The 25,860-nt window shown below is 36.8% G+C and overlaps 1 non-coding gene across 1 annotated transcript; it reads right to left on the bottom strand.

Moving 5' to 3' along the window:
• Positions 1-24,693: 24,693 nt before the first annotated feature.
• LOC113002043 (small nucleolar RNA R71) lies at positions 24,694-24,800 on the bottom strand. The gene has a single exon (XR_003267571.1). It is a non-coding gene; the product is annotated as a small nucleolar RNA R71 (small nucleolar RNA).
• Positions 24,801-25,860: the final 1,060 nt, after the last annotated feature.

The raw sequence follows: 25,860 nt of genomic DNA, 5'->3' as shown, positions 1-25,860 counted from the left end.
TTTTTTTTTGAACTGAAATGTTTTATCCTCTCAAAAAGATTCCTTGGTCAACCACTTGCATATTCAATAAGGAATTTTGATTGATCTTCATTTTACAATCTACCTCTTTTAAGAGAGATTTCTTCTTCTCTTCTTCTTATTTCTGAAAAGGGATTAAGAGACCGTGGGTCTCTTGTTGTAGGGGATTCTTGAACACAAGGGAAGGGTTGTCCCTGTGTGGTTCAGACTTTGTAAAAGGAGTTTTACAAAGAGAGTGGAAAATCTCAAGTGGGTTGCTTGAGGACTGGATGTAGGCACAGGAAGTGGCCGGACCAATATAAACCAAGTTTGCATTCCTCTCTTCCCTTAAACTTCTTTTATTTATTGCTATTTATCTTTTGCTTTAAAGAAGTTTACTTTGAATTGCCTTTTAAGTAATTCATGTTAAGGGTGCATTGTTAGTCCAAAAAGAGAGAGTGAAAGTTTAATTGGGGAATAGCCTTTGTATCTTAATCCAACCCCCTTTTTTTCTTAAGGTAACTGAGGCCAACATCCTATTCTTGATAACTCACTTCTCTCTAAAAAGACAAACTTTCCGGCATGATAAAATGAGCTCACATGAACGTCTTGAAAACAAAGTCAATCAAATGCCCCTTTTTTTTGAACTTTTTTATTTTTATTTTTATTTTTATTTTTATTTCTGAAACTTATTTGTTTTGAACTTTATTTGTTGTTTTACGGCAACCCCACCAACGCGCAAGACGAGTAATCTCTGATTGAACGGTCTTGGAAGTCCAAACTCAGGAGCACAGGTCGCTTGAGCAAATAGACCAATGGCTTGCACCCATATTCCGGTGAAAGTTGAATAAGCAAAGATGCGTTTGTGAGAGGATGAGGGACAAAGATATCAACTTTAAGAAAATGATGATCTTCCCAAAGAATGGAAAACTTCAAGAAATCATCCTCTTGACAACATCATCAGAGATATCTCAAAAAGGGGTAACAACTAGACACTCTCTTAAAGATTTATGCAATAACATGGCATTTGTTTCTATGATAGAACCTAAAAACTTTAAAGAAGCCATAATAGATGATCAATGGATAGTTCCTATGCAAGAAGAGTTAAATCAATTTGAGAGAAATAATGTTTGGGAACTAGTTGAGAAACCAAATAACTACCCCATTATAGGAACTAAGTGGGTATTTAGAAATGAACTAGATTAAAATGGTATAGTAATTAGAAATAAAGCTAGACTAGTTGCAAAAGGGTACAACCAAGAAGAAGGGATAGACTATGAAGAAACCTTTGCACCCCTAGCTATATTAGAAGCCATTAGAATGCTTTTAGCCTATGCATCTATTATGAATTTTAAATTATATCAAATGGATAACAAAAGTGCCTTCTTAAATGGTCTAATCCAAGAGGAAGTATATGTAGAACAACCCCCCTTCTTAATTATTTTGAGGCCACTTGATCCAACAGATTAGAGATAGTACAATCAAATCAATCCCTAAATGGTTTGAGATAGCAAATTAGGTTGGAAAATCATTCAAACAATCTATGATTAAATTTCAAAATTAGGAAATGAATCCATAACCTAATCCATTTTCAATCCTAAGAATAATCATAATCATGAAAATCGAAAATAGGATTGAAGAGAAAGATGAACATTTACAAAGATTTGAAATACTAAATCAGAACTCAAATTCAGCCTTACTTGGAGTAAATCCTTGGATTGATTAAGTGTTCAGCCTTCCATGATTATCACCAATGGAAAAGGCACGAAATTTTGTGCAAGAAAATGGAAGAACAAAAGTGAAAAGAGGAAGAAGAATGAAGAACAGTTGAGACAAAAAGAGAGAAAAGAGAAAGCTTGCACAGTAGGTAACTAATTCTGTTTTTTACAAAATGAAATAACTAACTAACTAATTTCCATTGATATATAGAGTGACTACTCAGAAGGAAGGGATAGGCCTTGATTAGGTCCATCTAATCAATGGAGAGCTTGTAGGCCTTGGAACTTCTTCATCAATGGAGTCCATTGCTTCTTGTAGGCCTTGATTATGAATGAAAAATGATAGAACCTAAAATCAACACAAAAACAAGATTCAAGAGTAGATCTACAAATTTTGAACCATAGAAATGCAAGAACAAGTGTAGATCTAAGATTTAATCGGTTTAATTTTTTTTGAATCTACTCTAAACAGCACCAAACCACAAGACAATGGAGGATATACATGGAGAATAAGATGAATAACAAGGAATTAAAGAGAATTCACCGAACAAAAAGATAGAGGAAGCAAAAGAACATCACCTAGATGAAGATGCTCTTGATACCACATGATGCAAGCTCCATTGGAGCTTGTAGGCCTAGGATCTTCTTCATCAATGGATTCCTTTGCTTCTTGGAAGATGAATGGCAGCGGAATGGAGAAAGGGAAAGAGAGAGGAGACGCCACTTCAAGGAGAAGATGAGTCTAGAAGAAGCTCACCACCATAGGAGGCCATGGATAAGAGCTTGGAGGAAGAAGGAGATGAATGAAGGGAGAGGGAGAGAAGAGCACGAAATTTTGTGCTCTAAATGAGCTTTGAAATCTGAAGTTTAATATTCAAATCATCAAAGTTGAAAAAAATGCACACACATGACCTCTATTTATAGCCTAAGTGTCACACAAAATTGGAGGGAAATTCAAATTTCACTTGAATTTGAAATTGAATTTGTGGAGCCAAACTTTGGAGCCAAAATTTCACTAATTATGATTAGTGAATTTTAGTTATGGTTCAGCCCACTAATCCAAGATCAATTCCAAGATTCTCCACTAAGTGTGCTTAGGTGTCATGAGGCATGAAAAGCATGAAGGACATGCACAAAGTGTGACTATATGATGTGGCAATGGGGTGTAGTAAGCAAATGCTCACCTCCCCCTCTAAAATTTAATTGGATTGGGCTTCTACCAATTCAATTAAATTTATTTCCAACCACACACATCAAATATCCACTTAGTGCATGTGAAATTACAAAACTACCCTTAATACAAAAACTAGTCTAGGTGCCCTAAAATACAAGGGCTGAAAAATCCTATATTTCTAGGGTATCCTACCTACATTATGGAGCCCTAAATACAAGACCCAAAAATAATGAAACCTTAATCTAATATTTACAAAGATAAGCGGGCTCGTACTTAGCCCATGGGCCCGAAATCTACCCTAAGGCTCATAAGAACCCTAGGGCCTTCTCTTGCATCTCTGGCCCAATCTACTTGGAGTTTTTCTATCCAATGCCCTTGCGGAGTAGGATTGCATCATTCCCTCCCCCTTGAAAAGGATTTGACCTCAAATCCTGAGGTTCTTGATACTCTGGGCTCCTTCCCTTAACACCTGTAAAAAGGACAAAAACATATGTATTAGTGGTGTTTAGTATGTTGAAGTAAGGTAAGGTCTGAAAACTCATTTCCTGGGCATCTTCCCATGAAGGAACATGGTTCCTCACCAACTCAATGAGTGGTGCTACAAGTATAGAAAAATATGGGGCAAACCTTTTGTAAAAGTTTGTTAAGTCTTGGAAGCCCCAAATTTTTCTTACACTTGGTGGAGCGGGCCACTCAGGAATGACCTTTATTCTCTTAGGGTTCATGGGAACCCTTTGATCACAATTTAAAAAATTAAGAAAAGTAAAGCAATAGAACATACCTTTTTCTGTATTTTCATGTTGATTATTCCTACCAAAAAGTATGACAAACCTAAGGTGTCCCATATGAGTGCCTAAGTTTGTATTGAAACTAAAAATAAGAACAAACCTACCTAATGAGTCCCTATGTGCACAAATCATGAAGATGTTGGGTGCATGAGTAATTTTACAAAAGAGTGTTGCACCACCCAAAGCATTCATCACACCACCTATTTTAGGGATTTGGTGCCTAATAATACCTATTTTGGGCACCAACAAAGCACAAGGATTTAATATCTTGAGAACCAAACCCTCATCCAACAACTCCTTTACTTGAGGAATAAACTCAAGCCTAAGAGATGTGGCAATGCTAACAAGTGTCTTTTTACAAAGGAGAAAATGTGGAGGTTGTCTAAGAAGGGAAATTTCTTTAATATTTGTCTTTATTTCAAAATGTCTTTCCTTCTTAGCTAACCTCTTGGAGGAGACACTTACCTCCTTATACTCCTCCTTAACCATTAAAGGTTGTCCTTCTTCTTGGGGGTAGATCTCTTCACTAGATTCTTCCCCTTTTGCTTCTTCACTTTTACTAGAGGAAGGTGAAGTAGTAGCCTCATCTTGGCTACTATAAATGTCTTGGCCCCTCATAATCATGGTTTTCTTGGTGGGGCATTGAGAAGTAATGTGTCCTCTTCCAAGACATTTAAAGCACTTCATGGAGCTAGTCTTCTCTTGCATACTAGCCTTAAGGGGTTGCTTTTCTATTGTCTTCCCCTTATCATCTTTGGGCTTAGAAGGTCTCACCCCTAAGATTCCTTGACCTTGGTCTTTCTTTGGATAAGAGTGAGAGCCATAAGATTTTGAAGTAGACTTCCTTTTAAGTTGTTGCTCTACCCTTATTTCCCAATCTAAATTGGCCTCTACATTGTCCTTCCCATGGAAGTATGGGAGTTTAATGTTAACCTCTTGAGGCTTTCTTTCATTTTCTCTCCTATGGGAGTGAGGTCTAAGATGTGACCTATGCCTTCCTTCATAATAGTCACGAAGTTCTTCACTTAGGCTCTTGCAAGAGTTATGACTACTATAGGAGACATGTTTTTCTCTTTTCATTTCTTTCATTATTTTTCTTCTTTCTTCCTCTCTTATTTTCTTTCTTTCATCTTGACTTATTTCTTCCACTCTTTTTTTACCTTTTTCTTTTCTCTCTTGTTTTTCTTTCCACAACTTAAGGGATCTCAACTCATCTAATATCTTATACAAGGGGTCCTTAGGAGTAGAACCCTCACCATTAACACTAGATGAAGAATGAAGACTCATGTTGGTTCCTAAGTTATGGTTCTTTCTTGTTGGGGGTTTGAAAAAAAGGTAAAAGAAACTATGGTTGAAACTAGCCAAAATAAACACTAAAAAAAGGTGTGAAAGATAAGGTAAAAACTAATTGGTAAAAGGAAAGCTATCTAGGCGGTTTGACAATGGAGGGTAAAGGAAATAAGCTATGAAAGTAAGCAAGAAATTAAAGTGCAAGAAATGCAAACTAGGCGGATCCTAAGAGTGTTTGGATGACCTCATTTAAGGTTCCCAACAAAACACTCACTATCCTAAGGGAAAATTGCCTAAAATTATTACACACAAATGGAAGTAGGGTGACCTAGCGGAGGCTCCCAACTTACTTCCAATGAAAGGCCTTTTTGTTACAAAATTTGAAAGCAAAGCAAATTGCCAATTACAAAATTACAAAGAAAAAAGTCCTCAATTGTGGTGGCTATTCTCTCTTTAGTGTTTCACTCAATTTGGAGTGCTTCTTAGTCCAATAGCTCTTAAGGTGGTTGGTCCCTTGCTTCTTGACTCAAATTCTTCAAGATATGGCACCAATCCTCCTTTCCAATTCCCTATATGGCAACTCACAAGCAAGGAAACAAAGAGACAAGCAATAACCAAAGACAAAAAAAATGAAATGAAAGCTAAACCAATAGAGTTTTAACAAGACAAATTTCCAAGGATTATTCAACAATTAAAGCAATGGAAAGCACAAAAAAGCAAGCTAGGACTCAAAGAGAAACCTAGAATGGCTCTAGAGTAGAGTAGAAAAACTAAAAAAAAAAAGACTCAAGAAACCTCTAGTTTTGGCACTTGTTTTCACAATAATTTTCAATTGAAATTTCAGAACTAGGATTGGTATAAAATAGGCACCAATTATAGAACAAATTTTGAGCCAAAACAACAAGCACACTTTCCTTTCACTTTTTTTTTTTCCTGGACACTGATTTTTCTGCCAACTTGTGAGATTTTTCTTTATTTTTCCTTTAATCCAAATCGCTTGGTTCTTTTTTTATAATTTTGGTCCAGATGTCTAAAAAATTCAGTAAAAGTTTCAGCTCAAAAAACGTAGTGACCAATTCCCAGTAATTTATACACTTTTGTATGTTCAAGCTGCCTGCACCAGCGATTTCAACCTAGAAATCAAGAGTAGTGTTTATGTTGCTTAAGGCTTGGATAGTTACAATTTGTGTTTGCTTATGCTCAATTATCTTGAATAACACAATTCAAGAGAGCTTAAGACTTATTTGATTCACAAATCCAGCCACAACTCAACACCACATCTCAACTTCATCATAGGCATCATGTAGGAATCTTAGAAAACAAAAAAGAGTTCAACAACAAGACTACTTCTAGGAATTGATTTAGAACATGTTATGAACTAAATAACATGCATGAATTAGACTCAAAATTCAAAAGATAGGCTAAGAATGACAAGAATACATGAAAAAATGTATCTAGAATTCAAAAAACAAAATAAAAATTCAACACAAACTTAGAGCATAATGTGACAATTACTATGACTAAACATGACTCTAAGACAACATGGATTAAGTGATTTACACTTAGATTTTTGTGTTTTTTTTTTCTAATCAATATTTTGGAACAAAATTTAGATCTAAAGGTTCAGCACAAGAATATTATGAATGAAAAATGATAGAACCTAAAATCAACACAAAAACAAGATTCAAGAGTAGATCTACAAATTTTGAACCATAGAAATGCAAGAACAAGTGTAGATCTAAGATTTAATCGGTTTAATTTTTTTTGAATCTACTCTAAACAGCACCAAACCACAAGACAATGGAGGATATACATGGAGAATAAGATGAATAACAAGGAATTAAAGAGAATTCACCGAACAAAAAGATAGAGGAAGCAAAAGAACATCACCTAGATGAAGATGCTCTTGATACCACATGATGCAAGCTCCATTGGAGCTTGTAGGCCTAGGATCTTCTTCATCAATGGATTCCTTTGCTTCTTGGAAGATGAATGGCAGCGGAATGGAGAAAGGGAAAGAGAGAGGAGACGCCACTTCAAGGAGAAGATGAGTCTAGAAGAAGCTCACCACCATAGGAGGCCATGGATAAGAGCTTGGAGGAAGAAGGAGATGAATGAAGGGAGAGGGAGAGAAGAGCACGAAATTTTGTGCTCTAAATGAGCTTTGAAATCTGAAGTTTAATATTCAAATCATCAAAGTTGAAAAAAATGCACACACATGACCTCTATTTATAGCCTAAGTGTCACACAAAATTGGAGGGAAATTCAAATTTCACTTGAATTTGAAATAGATATACAGGTGTTTACATCAAGTACCTACAAGGAAGAACCAACAGAGGATTTAGCTCTCCATAACTGGGAAGCTTCCTTTACAACAAAGAGAAGAGAAAAATGAAGGATTGAAGAAATACAAGCGGTGAGGATGTCTCCTCTACCTCTAGAACCTGACAATCACTCACAAACTCATCTCAAGCTCTCAGGATGACTTCCTCTTCAAGCTCCATTCTCTGCAGGTCTTTGCACAGCAAAATCTCTCAAAACTCTCAAGACACGGACCCTTCTCTCTCTAGAATCTCTTACATGCAAAAGCTCTTCAAGAAAATGGCCAAAATCCTCTCCAAAATCTGATTTCAGGCTTAGATAGATGGCTTTGTTTGTGCTAGCGCGCTTAGCGCGACTATGGACCACTCAACACGCGTTAGTGGATTTCGGCTTAGCGCGTGTTTTTCTCGCTCAGCAAATGGACTGAAGCGGTGCACTTAGTGGGATGAGCCCTCGCTCAGCGAATATGCACAGCTCATCCTTCTTCCAGATTCTTCCTTACGCTCAGCCAAGGGAGTGGTGCGCTCAGTCAATGGCTCGCTAAGCCAGCATTTTGGCTTAGCGAGCAGATGAAAATCAGCACTTCACAAACTTGCCTAATTAACCTAAAATTGAAAGGAAATGATTATTAAACACACAAAATGGAAGTACTAAGTATTTATTACCTATCTTTAACAAAAATTAATTATAACATTACAAAATAACCATAAATTGGGGGAGTTTGATACAATTTACACAGGTTTTATACACAAAAGTTAGTCGTATTCCTCGACTAACACCTCCCCCTTAGGTTGGTCCAAAATTTAATTGGATTGGGCTTCTCCCAAATCAATTAAATTTCTCTCCCAACACACACATCAAATAGTGCACTTAATACATGTGAAATTACAAAACTACCCCTAATGCAAAAAAACTAGTCTAGGTGCCCTGAAATACAAAGGCTAAAAAATCTTACATTACTAGGGTACCCTTCCTACACTATGGAGCCCTAAATAGAAGGCCCAAAAATAATTAAATGCTAATCTAATATGTACAAAGTCAAGTGGGCTCATACTTAGCCCATGGGCCCAAAATCTACCCTAAGGCTCATGAGAATCCTAGGGTCTTCTCTTGCATCTCTGACCCAATCTTCTAAGAGTCTTCTATTAAAATACCCTTGGGGGATAGGATTGCATCATCCCCTCCCACTTGAAAATGATTTGACCTCAAATTCAAAGGTTCTTAAAGAATAAAAATATATATATTAGTGGTGTTGGGTATGTTAGAGTAGGGTAAGGTTTGAAAACCCTTTTCCTGGGCATCTTCCTATGAGGGAACATGGTTCCTCACCAACTCAATGAGTGGTGTAACGACCCGCCTCGTCGCTACGATATCACCACTCTAATAACTCAAGAAATTAAATTCATTTTCTTTCTTTTTTGAAAACTGCATTATTTTTGCTTATGAAAATCATAGTAAATTTGAATTTCACAAATATATATATATATATATATATATATATATATATATATATATATATATATATATATATATATATATATATATATACTCCCAAACATGCACCAATGCTTAACCGAATACATGAATATTAATATAGTAGTTTAGTACATATCATACACATAATGAAGATTAAACCAGTTCATAGATATAATTAAATCTATGATTTACATCCTTAATCGAACAAAAGAAAATCATGAACCACTACGAAGGAGTTGATTAACAAAACACAACTCTCTCCCCAAAATAATCCCTACGTCATCACGTCGGCTTGGCGGTTCCTCAATAGAATCTCATCCTTGCACCCTACTGCTATCATTCTGCTCCCACGAACAAGGTTCGTGATCATCACAGGTATCAACCACACGATACAAAATTGCAAGGGTGAGTTCATTATAAAAGAACCAATGTTAAATCCAAATAATCACAATTAGCAAGAAAACATAAGCAAGCATCACGAGCTTACACAAAATTCATTATCCAACACTCACATCCAACAATTGTTCATTGTCCATATTCAACAACTGTTCATTGTCCATGTTCAACAATTGTTCATTGTCCATATTAAACAATACTCATCATCCATCCATGGATCCAATCAAGACTGCACAGAATGATGCATGCACCTGACTCAACTCTCAGATGCAATGTGGTACGTACCAACAACCAATTCCCAGGAAATAGCCTAAGCGTGTCCACACGACACTCTCACTTAGGAAACCATGCAGAGTTCGTTGAGACCACCCGGTTATGCACGTAACTGCCCCCCTCCCCCCCATAGGTGATCAGCCTGGGGCCAAAAGGAGTTTCCTACCAAGTGACAAGCCCCCTCAATACAAAGTACACTCTGCCACATTTATTCTATTTCATGTGTCGTATGAGCTATGAACATGGCCAGAAGCAAGTGCCAAAGACCATGGACCAATTAAAGCGCCTAAGCATCCCCTCAGAAATGCTTAGATTCTTTAACCACGCTTGCTACCCACGTCTGGGCCATCTGACAAGGTCAGTGCACTCCAACCCCATGAACATACACTATATGACATATGAACGTGGCCCAAAGAAAGTGCCAAAGACCCTGGAATATCAGTGCACTTTGCCCCCCATGAACATACACAACATCCAACATATGAACGTGGCCCAAAGAAAGTGCCAAAGACCCTGGAAGGTCAGTGCACTTCGCCCCCCACAAACATGCACAACATGCACATGCCAAAGCATTTCCAACATCAATCAACATTCCATTTTCACATCATTCTTAACATTGACATCATCTCGTCTCAATGACATTATCAACACAACAACTACCTCATTTTATATTCACATAATCATCATCAATACCATCAATTCATGTTGACATGGTCTTTATTAAACGTTATCTCAAATCAATATCATCATAAACATCAACATCACCACATATCAATTAAAGTCACCAATAGCGACATCAACAATGAGTCTCATTCCGCATGTAAATATATTTTCCATGCCTGAGGTTCACACTCCCCAGGTCTTCAAACAACACTAGTTTAATAAACAATAATGTTATTTATCAACAATAGATATATCACATCCCATTCATTAAAAACATATTTTTTCTTGAAAGAAAATCAGCATGCAACAGGGACAGGCAGATATTCTCATATCTAGGTTCCCTGACCCTAACTATGGTGTCAAAATGGTAAATTTTATAATAACTCCCCTCACCTATCGTGAGCTCTCTATCAGTTCTTATTTGCGTCACTTAGAGGTCTCTCTCTCGTTTGAGCTTGTTGGTCCAACGCAAGTCTCTATTATGCCAAAACGAATGGAATTTAGCATAGGCTTCAAAAACAAGATTAAAGGCAACATTCAGGGTCAAATACCATTGTCAAAACATAAGGGACTGAGGGGTATTCATAAGGGACTGAGGGGTATTTTGGGTTCTACAGAAAAGAAACATCTTTTTGAAATTCCGATCACGCCAATGCGACCGGGGTTCAGTGAATGCCGCAAAAACAACCTCAAGGTTATAAAAAGATAACTTTTACAATGTCTCATTCTCTAGGGTTTTTCAAAGGAAGTGTAAAAACACCCTATTACAATACCCAACACATAAGAGACACTAAGAGGAACTCAAACTAGCTAGGAGAAGGCTTAGAAGTCAAGGTTACCTTAGAGAAACTTTGAAATGGAGGATTGAGGGGTTTTCTCCACCAAATCTTCGAGGAAGATTCTGAGGATTCCACTCTAATTAAAGTGTTCCTCTTAGTGTGGTGGTTCAACGACAAGCAACGGCGGCCACCGATGGTCTTGGGTGGTGGAAAATAAGGTTTTAGGGTTTGGGGGATGTTTTTGTGAGAAGAAGAGAGTGAAAATCATGTTTTTCACGCTAAGGACGTATTTATAACCTTCAACTTTCACATAGCAGGCCTTCTGGGTACTCAGCGCACTTCCTCTCGGTTGGAAATGGGCTTAGCGCAGCTTTGGGCCGCTCAGCGCAATTCCCCTCGATTGGAATTGCGCTTAGTGCGCCCTCTTGCTTATCGGGAGAACAAAAGTTATTATTTACAAGATCCCAACGGTCAAACTGTCGAAACATATCTTAGGGATAACCAGACAAAATTTGAAGACTATCCAATGGTTAACGAATCCGATATAATGATTTCATTGAACTAGGTTTTGGAAAAAAATCTAAAATCTCATACTTTCAACTTAGCTCAACAAAACTCCACATAATTCAACATCTATATCAAGAAATTCACACATAAATAGTTCAAGGCATACTTCAACTCATTCAAGTCTATCATATAGTCAAACATCACAATAAATACAATTAAATGTCAATTTATAACTTATAATATTTCAGGGTGTTTCAAGTGGTGCTACAAGTATAGAAAAATATGGAACAAACCTTTTGTAAAAGTTTGTTAAGTCATGAAAGCCACAAATTTCTCTTATACTTGGTGAAGTGGGCCACTTTGGAATGTCCTTTATTCTCTTAGGGTCCACAGGAGCCCCTTGATCACTTTTTAAAAAATTAAGGAAAGTAATGCAATAAAACATACTTTTTCTGTATTTTCATGTTGATTACTCCCACCAAAAAGTACGACTAACCTAAGGTGTCCCATATGAGCACCTAGGTTTGTATTGAAACCAAAAATAAGAAAAAACCTACCTAATGAGTCCCTATCTACACGAATCATAAAGGTGTTGGGTGCATGGGTGATTTCGAAAGAGGGTTGCACCACTCAACACATTCATCATACCACCTATCTTAGGGATTTGGTGCCTAATAATACCTATTTTGGGCACCAACAAAGCACAAGGATTTAAACTCTTACGAACCAAACCCTCATCCAATAACTCCTTTACTTGAGGAATACCCCAAGCTCAAAAGGTGTGGTAGTGCTAACAAGTGTCCTTTTACAAAGGAGAATATGTGGAGGTTGTCTAAGAAGGGAAGTGTCTTTAATGTTTGTCTTTATTGCAAAATGACTTTTCTTCTTAGCTAACCTATTGGAGGAGACACCTACCTCCTTACACTCCTCCTTAACCATTAAAGGTTGTTCTTCTTTTCTTTTTTTTATTATTTTCCTCATCCCATTTGAGTTTTATTTGTACTTGATCCCCAACCACTTGTGAAGGTGTCAAGGGAACAAGTTTGAGCTTTTTGCTTACATGGGTGAGGGTTATTTCATTGGTGAGACCATTGTGGATGTCTTTCTTGTTAAATTGCCATGGTCTACCCAACAAAATGTTCCCTGCATCCATAAGGATTATATCATATAAAACGTCATCATAGTAGTCTCCTATAGAAAAGGGTATGTTTACTTGTTGATTGACTATCATTTCCCCTTGCTCATTGAGCCATTGAAGCTTGTAAGGCTTTCCGTGGGAAATGATAGTGAGACTCAACTTGGATACCAACCTTGTGCTATAAAAATTGCAGCAAGACCCACTATCCACAATGAGAGAACAATTTTTGTTTAAAACCTTACATCTTGTATGAAAGATGTTCTCTCTTTGGGTTTGGATTAGTGTCACAACCTACCCTTCGGCGGGAGGGCGAAAAGGTCAAAATAGGTGGGCCAAGGAGTTTGTCTCCAAGGGAGAAAACAAATGGAGTCGCCACCAATGTTTATTCGAGGAAAATTTTAGAAAAACCAAAAAGACAAAGGTATGAGTATTTTGAAAATGAGGGTTCAGGAGTTATTTACACACGGGGAAGGTATTAGCACCCCACGCGTCCGCCACAAGGAACGACAGCCTTTAATCAAATGTGAAAAATCATGACTTCACATTTATTTTATTTTCCCCTTTTTATGTTTTTTATCTTTTTGGGGTCGACAAGTGCGGGGCTCTTGCTCCTACGTATCCTCAATTGCGATGAGGAACTCAGACCTACGTAGTTCTTTGAAAAGCAAGAAAATTATGCGGAATGTTGATTTTAGACTTCTAAACGGTTCATTTTAACTGATAAAAGTAAAAAAGACCGTTAAGGCATTGAACCTTTGAACGGATTCAAGCGATTTTCTTGAGGACAAAAGCTTGATTATGAGCTTATTTTATCTTTGGTTTCACTTAGTTATTTTCCAGCTCATTAAAAGAGAACTTTCAAAGTAAATGACCTGTTGAAACTTATTTTTTTTATGATTAACCGAGGTTATAGCACAAACGATCGGTTGGATTTTATTTTAACGGTGATTAAACGAGATTACAACACAAACAATCGGTTGAAATTCATTTTAACATTGATTAAGTGAGATTACGGCTTAAACAATCGGTCGAAACTCGCTTAAAACAAAGAAAAAGATCGCCGATCGTAGGAGAATGAAAATGAAGACATGCAAAGCAAGGATGGACCCTTAAGGGTGCATAGAATGAATTCTAAGCTTCAAAATAGAAAACTAACCAATCGAAGATTGAAGAACGATGAAGAATAGTCACAAAGTTGATCGGAAACATTACGGAAGCGCCTCAACCTTGATTTTTCTTTTTCTTTCTCCTTCTTCTCACTAATTTCAATGAAAAATCTTACAAATGATGTTGAACCCCTTCCCCTCATCCCCTCATCCCCTCATGCCTATTTATAGGAAAATATGGGGGGGGGGGGATGTTGCATAGTAGCTCGCCCAGACGAGCTGCTTGCTTCCTACAAAAGTAACTTGCTCGCCCAGGCGAGCTGGTTACTTCATCTCTAAGTCTTCTAGTGGGCCCATGGGCTAGAAAATGTCCTCAAAGTGACCATTTTGCCCCTGTTTTGAACATTTTGAACATTTCCTTCCGAAACATCACAAAACCCTACGGAGTGCACGATAATTAGTGTTAAGCAGCTCAATTTGGTTGGCAAGTATCCAAATGTTGGTCAATGATCGTCCCCAGACGAAATTAGGGTATGAAAGTTAGGTCACAAGATTAACTCCCAAGGAGCCTTCTCACCATTAGAAGATTACCTTCTTCATAGGGGTAAACCTCTTTAATATGCTCATCACCCTTGGCTTTACCCTCACTTCCACTTGAAGAATGAGAAGAAGTAGCCTCATCTTCACTACTATAGATGTCTTGACCCCTCATGAGCATGGTTTTCTTTGTGGGGCATTGAGAAGCAATGCGACCTTTTGTTAGTCGTCTTATACGACTAACTTTTGTATAGAAAACATTTTCCAAAACTTGTATAGTTTCCCCAATTTATAGTTATTTTGTAGGGATTTGTAAATAAAGCTTGTTTTATTGTTATAGCTGTCTCTAGAGTATGTCCCATGTGATTTAATGATAAAATTTTCATAATTTTATGTCAAAAGAGGCTAATATCTTGAAGTGCTAAATGGAGCAGTTGCGCTCAGCTCACCATTTGGGCATAGCGCGCATCCATCGCTAAGCGCAGCTTCAGCGCGCTTAGCACGACAGAAGAATTTGGTAAAGCATCAATATCAAGGTCGTGCGTTAAGCGCGAGATCTGCTCGCTAAGCGCGATGGTTGTCTTTAGCCAGGTTCAGCGTATAACTGGCGCTAAGCTCAAATCCACTTACTCGCGCTAAGCATGAGGGTGGTGCTAAGCGCGACGTTGCGGATTCAAAGCCTATTTAAAGCCTGTCTTATGCAGAATTAGGGGACACACAATTTTTTAGAATTCCAGAGCAAGGACATCACAGTGCTAATTTCGAGATAGAGGCTCTAGAGGCAGCAAGAAGAGCAGTTTTGCAGATAAGCCTAGGGTTCTTCAATTAGAGAGAGATTAGTGAGCTGCGGAGTGATTGTGAGATGCTTAAAAGAGGAGGAGGGATCCCCCTTCTTGTGTAAGGAACAATTATTCTGTATTCTCAATCTCATTTGTGTTAGGGTTTTCTGTAATGGCTGGCTAAACACCCTTGTTAGGGATTTCTAAGGAACAGCTGATGTAATTACTTTAATATCTAATTAATTGTGTTTTATGTGTTCAATGCTTCTTTCAATGCTTAATTTCTGCATGCTCTTGGTCTGATCACCCAGTTGTGTGTACAATTAGGTGACCTTAGCATTGGGAAATGTACTGTTGCCTTAGAACTTGATGGAAGCGAGACTGAATAACCACATTACCAGGAATGGATTGTGGGATTTTGGTTTTCTGAATATGCTGTGATGATAATGCTGTTTAAGTTAAGCCTAGTCTTACAAGAGGGATCTATGGACGAAGCTTAGGTTAAATTAGTCTAAACTTACGAGGGATCGAGGTTTAGTATTTTAGGCTACAACATAGAACACAAAAGCATGATTGATTAGAGAAATATCTTCATATGCATCAGCTTGTTTGTTAGAAAGACCCAATGCTTTTTACCTATTATTGTCAATTTTACTTATTTGCATTTACTGTTTTTACCATACAAGTAGTTTATTTTTGTTTTTAACCATCGTTTATCAATGTTATTCCAACAATGCCTGATTTCTAAATAAAACTCTGTCTAATAAGCAAGTTCCCTGAGTTCGATACTCGGATCACTCCATTTTAATTTTAAATACTTGACAACCCGGTGCGCTTTCCGGCAAATCAGATTTCCCTTGAACATATTTGCATAAAGGAAAATGGACCAAAAAGTAACTGCAGGGGAAATCCAACACCTTTCTCAATACATTTGAAGCACTTGATGTTACTAGTTATATCTTGTGAACTAGCCTTTGGAGTGATTTCCTCTATGTTTTTACCCTTATCATCCTTTGGCTTCGAAGGTGTTACTCCTAACACACTTGGAGCTTGGTCCTTTTTTGTATAAGAGTAAGAGCTACAGTTTTTAGAAGATGACTTTCTCTTTAATTGCTTCTCTACCCTTATACAAAGTTGAACTAGCTCATCTAGGTCCCTGTATGGAAAGGATTCAACCTTGTCTCTTACTTCCATATTTAAACTCCTTAGGAACCTAGCAATGTTTGTTCCTTCCTCCTCCCTAAGTCCACCTATCAAAAGGAGTAGTTTCATTTGTTGCCTGTATTCTTTGACACTCATACTCCCTTGTCTAAGCCTTTGGAGCTTTTCCATAAGCTCCCTTTCATAGTAGGAGGGAATGTGTCATTTCCTAAGGGCACTCTTAATATCATTCCAATACTCTACTGGAGGATCCCCATGAATCTTTATTTCCCTAACAAGGGAAGTCCACAAATAGAGGGCATACCCTTGGAAGCTAAGGGTAGCCAATGGAACTTTTCTCTCTTCACTAATATGATGGCAAACAAAGAGTTGTTCAACCTTCATTTCCCAATCCAGGTAGGCCTCAACATTATCTTTTCCATTCAAATATAGGAGGCTAATGTTAATCTCTTGAGGCCTTCTATCCTTTTCTCTTCTTTAGGAGTGATGTTTAGTATGTGACCTATGCCGCCCTCCATAATAGTCGTTAAGTTCTTCACTTAAACTCTTGCAAGAGTCATGACTACTATAGGAGGTATGTTCTTCTCTTTTCATTTCTTTCATTATTTTTATTCTTTCATCCTCTCTTATTTTCTCTCTGATCGAGGCCGTACCCAAATCAAATAAACATGAAAATGCAGTAACTAGGAAGTGATCCTAGGTCGTTTCCCAACGAGCAATGATAAACCAAATGTTCATAATATACTTGCAGTAACAATTATGATTGGGGGGGGGGGGGGGTTTGTTTGTTTTGTGATTTAAAGAACAGAACAAGTAAACAGGAATGCGAAACTAATAATATTGAAAATGGGTTGTTTCTTCTGATTTAGAAGCCATTCTCTTGTCCTGGGTTATGGAGAATTCGTCCCTAACAGTTAACCACTTAATCCAACCCTATTTCAATTTACTAAGCGAAAATCAACTTAGGGTTGTCAATACGTGATTAGGCAACACATACACCAGTTAACCCTTCGTCCATTAAGCATGAACGCAAGTTAGGCTCAGAGGCAATTAATCGAACACGAAGCGTGCACAGATTAGTATTAACGAATGTGGGTTAACTGGTGAAGGGAAAACTGCCAGGAAGTCACATTATAAACAAAACCTCGAAGGGAGTTGGGCTTCGTCCTCAAAAGGAACAACACCAAAATATTTAGTCTTCCATAGATTCAAACAGAAAACGTAAATGAAACTAAAAGCAGAAACGTAAATGAAGCAGAAACGTAAATGAAATAGAAATGTAAATGAAACAGAAAGGTAAATGAAAGCAGAAGAAGAAACAAGAACGAAATTGTAATTAGAAGCAGAAAATAGAAAATTGCATTACGTGAACAATAGCATTAGAACATAAAAACTTTAAACCCTAAACAATGCTCTGAATACTGAATAGCCTAACAGAATCACTTTGCACGAATCCCAAGGTTGCTATTTAAAAAGAGTCACTCAAAGTAACTGGGCCCTATTACATTATTCTAGCCCAAAACGAAATAAATACTGAACCTCATAAAATAAAATTGCAATCTCCTAATTAGAAATTAACTAAAGTAAGCGCTGCTTTATTTGCCCTCTTCAAGTCCACAACCAAAATCCGGATTAAGCCCAATGTTTCATTAATTCCTGAAATTAGATTAAAAACATCAAATTATTTGAATGAGCCCAAATAATAAAACTGCCTAATTAATTTGACAATTAAGACTAATCAATAATTAAAATGGTGCAAAAAGGGTTTAAGAAATAGAAGAAAATGATGGCACATCACTCTCTTTCATCTTGACTTATTTCTTCCACTATTTTTTTCCTTTTTCTTTTCTCTCTTGTTTTCTTTCCACAATTTAAGGGATCTCAACTCATCTAATATCTTATACAAGGGGTTTTATTAGTAGAACCCTCACCATTAACACTAGATGAAGAATGAAGACTCGTGTTGGTTCCTAAGTTGTGGTTCTTTCTTGTTGGGGGTTTGAAAACAAAAGGTAAAAGAAACTATAGTTGAAACTAGCCAAAATAAACACTAAAAGAGGTGTGAAAGGTAAGGTAACAACTAATTGGTAAAAAGCAAGCTATCTAGGCGGTTTGACAACAGAAGGTAAAGGAAAATTAAAGCAAGCTAGACAATTTTCCTATAGGCTTGGATGACCATTTGGAGGTCCCAACTGGCTCTTCACTTAGTCTACATTGATGAAATCCTATCCCCTAAAGGCATTGGATAGAAGACTCCAAGAAGATTGGGCCACAAATGCAGGAAAAGGCCCTAGGGTTCTCAAGAGCCTTAGGGTAGATATTTGGCCCATGGGGTAAGCATGAGCCCACATATCTTTGCACATTAGATTAAGGTTTCATTATTTTTTATCCTTGTATTTAGGGCTCCATAGTGTAGGGAAGGGATTAGTGGGCTGAACCATAGCTGAAATTCACTAATCATAATTAGTGAAATTTTGACTCCAAATTTGGCTCCACAAATTCAAATTCAAGTGAAATTTGAATAGAAATTCAAATTTCCCTCCAATTTTGTGTGACACTTAGGCTATAAATAGAGGCCTTGTGTATGCATTTTTTCAAATTTGATCATTTGAGAAATTACACTTCAAAGTTCAAAACTCATTTGAGGCATAAATTTCGTGACCTTTCTCTCTCCCTCCCTCCACTCATCTTCTCCTACCTTCAAGCTCTTATTTGTGGCTTCCTATGGTGGTGAGCTTGTTCTTGACTCATCTTCTCCTTGAAGTGGGATCTCCAATCACATTTCATCCTTCTCGATTCTGCATCCATTGATCTTCAAGAAGCAAAAAACTCCATTGATGAAGAAGATCCAAGGCCTACAAGCTCTACATGGAGCTACATCATGTGGTATCAGAGCATCTTCCTCTAGGTGATGTTTTGTTGCTTGCTCTACCATTTTGTTCAGTCAATTCACTTTAATTCCTTATTCTTCATCTTCTTCTCCATGTATCTCCTCCATTGTCTTGTGTTTTGGTTTTGTTTAAAGTAGATTAAAAAAAATAAACTGATTTAATCTTAGATCTACACTTGTTCTTGCATTTCTATGGTTCAAATTTTATAGATCTACTCTTGAATCATGTTTTTGTGTTGATTTTAGGTTCTATCTTTTTTCAGTGATAATCTTCTTGTGCTGAACCTTTAGATCTCAATTTCCTTGTAAAATATTGATTAGAAAAGGAAACACAAAGATCTAAGTGTAAATCACTTCATTCATGTTGTCTTAGACTCGTGTTTAGTCATAATAATTGTCACATTATGTTCTAAGTTTGTGTTGAATTTTGATTTTGTTGATTGAATTCTAGATACATTTGTTCATGTATTCTTGCAATTCTTAGCCTATCATCTGAATTTTGAGTCTAATGTTGGACAAGTGACCTCAATAACTTAAAAGGGGGGGTGAATTAAGTTTTAAAAATTTTCCATTAACAAATTTTCACCCCCTTTTAAATGATATATGATAGGCTCAAAATGCAGAAGAAGAAGAAGCAATCAATTTTATAATGTTCTTATACATGTGCAAGACAAAGTAAACTGCAATAAAATAACTGAGATAAGGGAAGAGAGAAATGCCAACTCAATTTATACAGGTTTGGCCACTTCCTGTGCCTACATTTAGTCCTCAAGCAACCCACTTGAGATTTTCCACTATCTCTGTAAATCCTTTACAGTCTTTGTACTCACCTTGGGATCCCTCACCCTTGTGTTCAAGATTCTCACAAGCCAAGAGACAAATAGTCTCTTGATTACAACTGAGTTTATGAGATGTATAGATTGATTTCTCTCATTTAGAGTAGATGATACAAATTGAAGATCTTAGATGAATTCCCAATAGATTTGCAAGTTTTTGGCCAATAGTTGTTTAGAGAGCATTTGACAATTAAGTTCTCTTAGAACATCTCTCTCTTACTTTTTGAAGTTAGATACACATATATATAGGCTCATTGTGCCTTTTCAAAATGGTTTGAAAAGATGTGTCTTTTCAAAAAGTTTTTCTGAAGTTTTCTCACTGGTAATCGATTACACAGTTATACTTCTGAAGAGTCATGTCTTTTCAAAGCTTTTCTGAAATCTCTTCTCTATTAACCAATTACAAGATTATGGTAATCGATTACACATATCAAAATGCAAATAGTTTTGTGTCGTTAGTCAAAAATATCTTCACAAACTCTCTAGTAATCGATTACACAATCTGGTAATCGATTACCAGTTCAAAAATATATTTTTGAATTGATTTAGCCTTTGATAGAAGCGTGTTTGATGCTAAAGATGTTGAGGCCAAACTAAAGCAATCAAATTGAGATTCTTTAAAAAAATTTACTAAGTTCTTATCTTAGATTTACTTGATCTTGTTCTTTTGACTTGATTCAATACATGCTCATTAAATAACCTTTTTGGCATCATCAAAACCTGCATGATATTCATTCACATCTAATTCATGCATGTTATTTAGTTCATAACATGTTCTAAATAAATTCCTAGAAGTAGTCTTGTTGTGGAACTTTTTTTTTTTTTGTTTTCTAAGTTTCCTATATGATGCCTATGAAGAAATTGAGTTGTGGTGTTGAGTTGTGGATGGATTTGGGAATCAAAATAAGTCTTAACCTGTTGAATTGTGTTATCCAAGACAATTGAGCATAAGAAAACACAAATTGTAACTATCTAGGCATTAAGCAATATAAACACTACTCTTGATTTCTAGGTTGAAATTCTGGTTGCTGTCAGTTTTGGCACACTGTCTTCTTAACATAACTAGAACTTTTCTTTGAATCTTGTTTTTAATTTGTCAATCTAATCTAGTGTCATTCTAGGACTTCCTTTGTGTTCCACCTTGGCTTGTGGTGTTGTCCTTTTGATTTATTTTTCCTTGGATCTCATTGAATTAATGTCATGTTAAATTTCATTTTGGTTTAGCTTTCATTTCATATTTTGGTTTCTTGCTTGTCTTCTTCTTTTTTGTGTGTGTGTTGCCTATAATAAGGATTGGAAGAGGAAATTGGTGCATTGCATGAAGGAAGATTTTTGAGTCTTGGAGGTTAACCATCCTAGGAGCACCATTGGATTTGAATCAACCAAAGCCTCACCAAATTTTGAGTGAAACACTTGACAAAACAAACAAGCATTGAAGACCTTAATTGCTTTGTTAAATTTGTTGTAATAGAACAATTGAGTGCTGAATTTTTTCTATTGTAATTCCTTGTATTTGGACATTCTTCAGGGGTGTATTGGGAGTCTCCAAGAGACCACCCAAACCTCTATTTGTGTGTAATAGCTTAGTGTAAACCGTGTAGACTAAATGAAGAGCCAGTTGGGACCTCCAAAGGGTCATCCAAGCCTTCACATAGGAAACCGTCTAGCTTGCTTCAAATTTCCTTTACCTTCCATTGTCAAATCGCCTAGATAGCTTGCTTTTTACCGATTAGTTTTTACCTTATCTTTCACACCTCTTTTAGTGTTTATTTTGGCTAGTTTCAACCATAGTTTATTTTACCTTTTGTTTTCGAACCCTCAACAAGAAAGAACCACAACTTAGGAACCAACATGAGTCTTCATTCTTCATCTAGTGTTAATGGTGAGGATTCTACTCCTAAGGACCCCTTTTATAAGATATTAGATGAGTTGAGATCCCTTAAATTTTGGAAAGAAAAACAAGAGAGAAAAGAAAAAGAAAAAAAAAGAGTGGAAGAAATAAGTCAAGATGAAAGAGAGAAAATAAGAGAGGAAGAAAGAAGAAAAATAATAAAAGAAATGAAAAGAGAAGAACATGTATCCTATAGTAGTCATGACTCTTGCAAGAGTTTAAGTGAAGAACTTAGTGACTATTATGGAGGGCGGCATAGGTCACATACTAAACATCACTCCTAAAGAAGAGAAAAGGATAGAAGGCCTCAAGAGATTAACATTAGCCTCTCATATTTCCATGGAGCAGATAATTTTGAGGCCTACCTAGATTGGGAAATGAAGGTAGAACAACTTTTTGCTTGCCATCATATTAGTGAAGAGAGAAAAGTTCCATTGGCTACCCTTAGCTTTCAAGGGTATGTGATGTGCCATTATTTTCTCCTATTTCTTAACCCTTTTTGCACCATTTTAAATACTGATTAGTCTTAATTGTCAAATTTATTAGGCAGTTTTATTATTTGGACCCATTCAGCTAATTTGATGTTTTTAATCTAATTTCAGGAATTAATGAAGCATTGGGCTTGAATCTAGAATTGGGCTTCGGCTTGAATCCAGCATTGGGCTTGGACTTGAAGAGGACAGACTAATTTATTCTACAAAATTAGATCTTATCTTATCTTTATCTTATCTAGATATTATTTAGATTTGATCTCATCTAGATATTATTTAGATTTGATCTCATCTAGATATTATTTAATCTAGATCTTATCTTATCTTATCTAGATTTGAATTTAATTTATTTATGGGCTTGGATTTAAAAGATATTTGTAAGCTTTGGGGCTGAAAAACTAGATAATAGCACCAAGGTTCTAGTTTATCTCTCTCTCTCTCTCTCTCTCTCTTCTATTTTTCATTTTTTTACAATTCCAGTTTAGACTTTTATTTTATCAATAAAATTTCGTTCTCTATCTGATTAATGGAAGGCTAAGTCCCCAGCATTGTTTTCTCTTGAGGATCAAGCACAGTTCTCTTTGAGGTTTTATTATTATTGTTAAATTATGTTCAATTCTTTTTCCTCTTCACTAATTACTCTGAATTTGTTGTTATTAATTCATGCATGCTTAGTGCTTAATTAATTGTCTCTGCGCTTAATTTACGTTCATGCTTAATGATCGTTTATGAGTAATTGGTGTATGTGATGCTTAATCACATAATGAATGCCTTATGTTGAATTTCACTTAGTAATTTAATTTAGGGTTGGATTAAGTGGTTGAACTGAATAAGGATAAATTCTTGCAACCTAGGTTAAGAGACTTGCTTGTGAATCAAGGGGAAGCAACGTATTTTAATTCTGATATTTTCTAATTAAATTTTACTCGCTGTTTAATTTACAAAAGCAAACAACCCCCCTCCCCCCAATTTGTTACTATTTCCTACTATCTGTTATGAACATTTGGTTTATCATTGCTCGTTGGAAAACGACCTAGGATCACTTCCTAGTTACTACATTTTAATATTTATTTGATTCGGGTACGGCCTCGATCAAATTTGGCGCCGTTGCCTGGGAGCAGTGTCCAAAGGTTCATAATAGCTAGTGTAGTGTTAGTGTTTAATTCTTGTGTTAGTGTGTGTGTTAGTTAGTGTTATTTAGTGTCTTGGTATTTTGTTTAGTGTGTATTCTGTTTTAGTTTTTCTGTTAAGCGCTTCCCCTATTTCAGTTTTGGGTGTTTTGCTGTGAATGGTATTTTGCGACAGATTTAGCGACCACTTTTGCTTGCGGCAAAACAGAGTAGTGGTGGAAATCATGTAGCGACGGATTTTAGCGACCACCCTTGCTAAATTATTTGGGATTTTTTGTTTTAGTAGCTAGAGTTGTTATTTTTGGCTGATTTTTTTGTGGTAATTTCTTTTAATCTATATTTTGTGGGAAAAATAGCTAGAGCCTTTAGTTTGGTCAGATTTGAAAGTTCCAAAAAAGTAGCAAATTTGATTTTTGTCAAAACTTCAAACGGCCATAACTTTTGCTCCGGTTATCAGAATCGCAATTATTATATATGTATTTGGGGTAGAAAAAACTTTCCTACGCCATGGCAGCCTACTATAGGCTGGCTGGGGTCTCCATCGTCCAAAAAAAGTGATTCTGTCAAAAGTTTTTTATTTTTCAAGTATTATTCTCTTATTTTTCTTAACTTATCATTTTTAGCTTATATAGTTAGACTTCAAATTTTCATTTGAAATTTTTTTTGCTATCTTCTCATCATTTTATAAGGTTGCTTACAAAATTTCAAGTCATTTGGATATCATTTAATGGTAGCTGTAGTTCAAACCTACATTGTTACTTGCATAAGAAGGCAACTAGTTGTGCATGCTGAATATAGTCTATGACTATAGACAATCCATCTGACTTACAACCCTTTGATCCTGAGATAGATAGGACATTTCATAGATTAGTTAGACAACATTTAGTACCTTTTGAGCATCCTGAGCATTCTGTTATTGGTGATTTTGAGCATTATAGTTTTGAGCATTCTGATTTTGAATATTCTGAGAACATGGCACACCCTCCACCCCGTGAGAGGACTCTAAGGGAATTGGTTGCACCTGATTTCACCTACGAAAGCTTGTGCATCCAATACCCTGATGAGGATGTCCCATATGTTCTTAAAACTGGACTGATCCATTTGCTTCCAAAGTTTCATGGCCTTGCAGGTGAAGACCCACACAAGCATCTGAAAGAATTCCATATTGTCTGCTCCACCATGAAACCACCAGATGTCTAGGAGGATCGCATATTTCTGAAGGCGTTTCCTCATTCTTTAGAGGGAGTGGCAAAGGATTGGCTATATTACCTTGCTCCAAGGTCCATCATGAGCTGGGATGACCTCAAGAGAGTATTCTTAGAAAAAAAATTTCCCTGCTTCCAGGACCACAGCCATCAGAAAGGATATTTCAGGTATTAGACAACTCAGTGGAGAGAGCCTATATGAATACTGGGAGAGATTTAAAAAATTATGTGCCAATTGCCCTCACCACCAGATTTCAAAGCAGCTTCTTCTCCAATATTTTTATGAAGGACTCAGCAACATGGAGAGAAGTATGATAGATGCTGCTAGTGGTGGAGCCCTTGGAGACATGACCCCTGCTGAAGCAAGAAATTTAATTAAGAAGATGGCTTCAAACTCCCACACATTTAGTGCCAGAAGTGATGCTATTGTCATTAGAGGAGTGCATGAAGTAGCCACGAATTCATCAGGTGAGACTAAGAAGCTTGAAGGTAAACTAGATGCATTGGTTAACCTGGTAACCCAACTGGCCATGAATAAAAAATCTGCACCTGTCGCCAGACTCTGTGGTTTGTGCTCCTCTGCCGACCACCACACAGACCTTTGCCCTTCTATGCAACAATTTAAAGCAATTGAACAGCCTGAAGCTTATGCTGCAAACATCTACAATAGACCTCCTCAACCTTAACAGCAAAATCGGCCACAACAGAATAATTATGACCTCTCCAGCAACAGGTACAATCCCGGATGGAGGAATCATCCCAACCTTAGATGGTCGAATCCTTCACAACAGCAGCAGCAACAACAACAACAGACTTATTTTAAAAATGTTGTTGGCCCAAGCAGACCATACGTTCCTCCACCAATCCAGCAGCAACAACAGCAACAGCCCCAGAAACAACAAACAGTTAAGGCCCCTCCGCAACCTTCCCTTGAAGAACTTGTGAGGAAAATGACTATGCAAAACATGCAGTTTCAACAAGAGACCAAAGCCTCCATTTAGAGCTTAACTAATTAGATGGGATAGTTGGCTACACAGTTAAATCAACAACAGTCCCAGAATTCTGATAGATTACCTTCTCAATCTGTCCAAAATCCCAAAAATGTGAGTGCCATTACATTAAGGTCAGGAAAGCAGTGTCAAGGACCTCAACCAGTAGCATCTTCCTCATCCGCAAATGAACCTGCCCAACCTCACTCTACTCCAGAAAAAGATGATGACAAAAATTTAAAGAGTAAGTTACCTAACAATTTCTATGCAGGTGAATCTAAAGAGAAGCAGCATATCCCTCTTCCATTCCCTCCAAGAGCAATT

Source organism: Glycine max, chromosome 6 (assembly GCF_000004515.6).
Source record: "Glycine max cultivar Williams 82 chromosome 6, Glycine_max_v4.0, whole genome shotgun sequence".
NCBI classification, from domain to species: Eukaryota; Viridiplantae; Streptophyta; class Magnoliopsida; order Fabales; family Fabaceae; genus Glycine; species Glycine max.
This window is presented reverse-complemented; position numbering and strand designations above follow the sequence as displayed.